The following is a 3,759-nucleotide window of genomic DNA, read 5'->3' as shown; positions in this document are numbered from 1 at the left end:
GAGAGATCCACCCCGTCCTCGCGGTCTTACAGGGCACGATCATTGTATTTAGACATCTTTGCGCAATCCCTAAACATCCCCTGGAGTTGAGCTGAATTTCCAGTGTCCCGTCGCCCCAGAAGAGTGCGTCTCTGTGCCGCAGTAGAGAGAGAGGGCGATACTTACACCAGGAAGACAGCAGCAGCAGCAGCAGCATCAGCAGCAGCAGCGCAGCATCCTACAGCTCTGCAGGGGAGGAGAGGAGGAGGAGGAGGAGGAGGGAGGGGGCGCACACAGCTGACTGCCCCCTCTGATGGCAGCTAAAAGTGAATCAGCCTTATGATGCGGTTTAAAAGTGTCGTGAACACCTCTGGACACTTTCACACTGCAGGTTTTGTGAGGCACGTGTCTCTTAAAGGGACAGAGAGGAGCTCTTCAGCTCCTGATTGTGGGATGGGCGAGGAGCAGAAAGTCACCAGCAGGGGAAAGTGATCCATACTGTAATATTGCAGACTGCAGTCAATCCAACCCCTAATCCTCACAATGTCACTCAGAAAGTGATCAGGGCCTGCTGCTTTTTAAAGGTCTAATAGGTTGCAATAAGTCTGTTTCTCACTAAATGAAATAGCAAAGTGAAATGGCGAGATGTCACTTATCTAAAACAACATTATGACATGACTTTTAGGTCATCTGCAATAACTAACATGAGCTATGTTTTCTGAATTTGGACAGACTTATCTGCTATTTTATATTTTAAAACTTAAAAATATATTGTGTAATTTGCATTCAGCATGAGTATTAATGTAGTGAAAATGTACACATGAAGGTGCAAGTACCCTAAAAACCTTATTAAGTCATGAGAATGTTTATAATTCATAACTTATGAATTATAAAGACTGGTCACAGTGTGCAGCACAGGTAATGTGCTGCAGTCAGGTAATACTGCATGTTCCCAGTTTCCACATTAACAAGAAAGCCAACATATTCTATTGCATAGAGATGCATTGCTCCACTGAACGTCCCCAGTTCACACCCTGGCTGTGCTCGGGCTCTTTCTTTCTGAGGGTTTTCATCCACAGTATGCTGGTGACTCTGACTGAGTTACCTGTCTGCTCACCTTTGTCCTTTGACCTGTCCAGATGCTCTCAGCCTTCATGGTCAGCTCGGTTCAGCTCCCATCCTGAGTGGAATGAAGCAGCAACAAAGATCAATGGATGTTAAATATCACCCATTGGTTTGTATTGTTTTTGACAGGAAAAATTCTGGATTCATGACATTTGCACATAGTTGCATCCACATTACCACAATTTGCATAAATTGTTATAGAAGATGCAGAATTACCACAACATTTAGAGCATTTTAAAACTGAAGAAAAAGGAATAAGCCAACCATAATTAAAAGAAAAAAAAACAAGAGAGATAAAAACCCCATATAGCACAGATATTATGCACAGTTTTTAACCCTTTGTTTGGGCACATCTGGTAATTTTTTAGTTAGTTTTGTTTTCTTCTAAACCAATGGTAATTGAAGGAAATACTATAATATATACCAACATAATTAGGCAGATTATTGAGATAGGCATTATTTTTGCAGTATTTTTTCTTCATAAAGGCCACTATATTTTTTTCCTCCTACTTTTGCATAGTATGTCATATTCCCATTTATCACCATTGATTATAGCATTTACCTTAAACATATGAAGAGTGTGCTTGGACGTGTGCATTGTTCACAAAAAAACTAAAGCAGGTATTATGCTAATATTATACATAATGAATGTACAGTATTTAGCGCGTTGTTTTTGTAGATCACAAATTATATTGAAAGATGGGGCTCAGTAATGCTAAGGCAATCTTTTAGGAGTGATTCCAGAGACACACAGAAACTGTGACATGTGTGTGACTTTGGTCAGTTTGACACCATCTGAAAAATTTTTTAAAAGATTCTGCCTGATCTCCTCTGGATGGTCATTACACACTGACCTCGAAGTGGTTTGATCTCTCCTTGGTGCATAAACTGGGTCTTGGAGTCGAAAACAGGGACATCCTGGAAGACATGTTAATTTGTGATCACAGAATCAAACATTCAGTAAAACGCCTCATTGAAGACACACGCAGCTTCACAGGCATCCATAACTCTCTCACACCACTAGATGGAGGCAACAGCAAAGCTTGAATATGTTGCTGTTTGACGCCTGATTCCCTCTTACAGGTCTAGTTAGACCTAGTTAACCACTAGACTTAACTAGACTAAATGACTTCAGATGAACATCAATAAAATAAACTAAATAAAGACTCTTCTGGTAGATTTCATAAGCATCACTCAAACTGGTGATGACAGTAATTCAGGCTCATCTCGAACAAAATAATAAGGGAATGAGATTTGTTCTGTGTGGAGATAAATACACGCAAAGAAACAAGGATTAATAAAATATTGGCAGGCCAAGGAGCAGATAATTACGTTGTGAAGCACTCTCTGATTTCCTGGAACTGATACAGAACAAGTCCAGACTTGTGCAGTAATTGGCCACTTTTACTGCAGTGCTGAACTTTTGTCCTCTGTGTCTTTTGCCTCAGTTCAGACTCACAGGAGAGTCAGAGTGCATCGAGCTCAGATTTTCACCAGCCAGATAAAAACCAGTACATTTTGTTTAGATACAACCTTTTTTTTAGACTCCATTTCAGATATTACCACACACCAGAAAATCTTTCGTTATCAAAATGAGCAGTTTGAGTTTTTTTTTTTTTATGACAACAACAGTATTCATTTACTAGCCTTCTTTATTGAATGTGCAACTCCTGTCAGTTTACACAGTTACCCACCTCACCAATAAGCTGTTACTGAGTGGTCTCCTAATATTCCTCCTAAATAAATGTTAAAGGAATGGGTATAATAACATATAGTTAATATGACGCTGACAGCATATGAGCTTTATTTTGTTTAAAATGCCTCACTGTGATCCACATGAACCATCATCATTCACTGAGCTTGCTTTTAAGACATCAAACATCAGAGGAAAATATGCTTATCAACCAGACGTATGGATTCATATTAAAAGACAACAATGAGTCCTGATCAACTTGTTCAGTTAGCACTCTGAGTGCAACGTGAGCAGAGCCCACCGCTCTAACTTTTAGATTTGTTGTTTAACTTAGATAAACAACATCGGAAGATGGATGTATGGAAATAAACAACTGTTTTTAAACAAGTTTCCTCGGAAATCAAAGTCAACCATTTGAATGTGAACGTTTTGTTTATCAAATGACTCCACCAATGCCACAAATCAGCAAATCCAGACAGTTTTTAGTGACAACTGCAGCCTCAACCTGCAGGTGAGGCAGGTTTTCTTCCTCCTCAGGTAAACTGTTGGGATAACTTTTAGTGGTTATGAAAAAAACAAGTCAAACATTTCACATCACACGTTTGTGAGAGATTTTAAGGCAAACAAGTACTTCACAGTTTCCCAGACTTGGTAGATTTATGCATTGTTCGTTTTTGGATGTAATGAACTCCTGATGCATGGAAAGGAAAAAAAATAAAGGCGAAATTAGGCAGTAATATGAGTGCATTACAACTGGAAAGGTCAAACACAAGCAAAACAAAACAAAAGTCTATTTCAAAAGATAGAGAGAGAGAAAGAAAGTGTACTATAGTTCTCATTGTGTGTGTGTGTGTGTGTGTGTGTGTGTGTGTGTGTGTGTGTGTGTGTGTGTGTGTGCTTTGATGCGGATACACCCGCCTCAGATCCATAAAGCCAGCCCCTCTCCCCGCCTTTGATCTCGC

The sequence above is a fragment of the Salarias fasciatus genome, chromosome 14 (genome assembly GCF_902148845.1).
Source record: "Salarias fasciatus chromosome 14, fSalaFa1.1, whole genome shotgun sequence".
NCBI classification, from domain to species: domain Eukaryota; kingdom Metazoa; phylum Chordata; class Actinopteri; order Blenniiformes; family Blenniidae; genus Salarias; species Salarias fasciatus.
Note: the sequence above shows the minus strand (reverse complement) of the source record.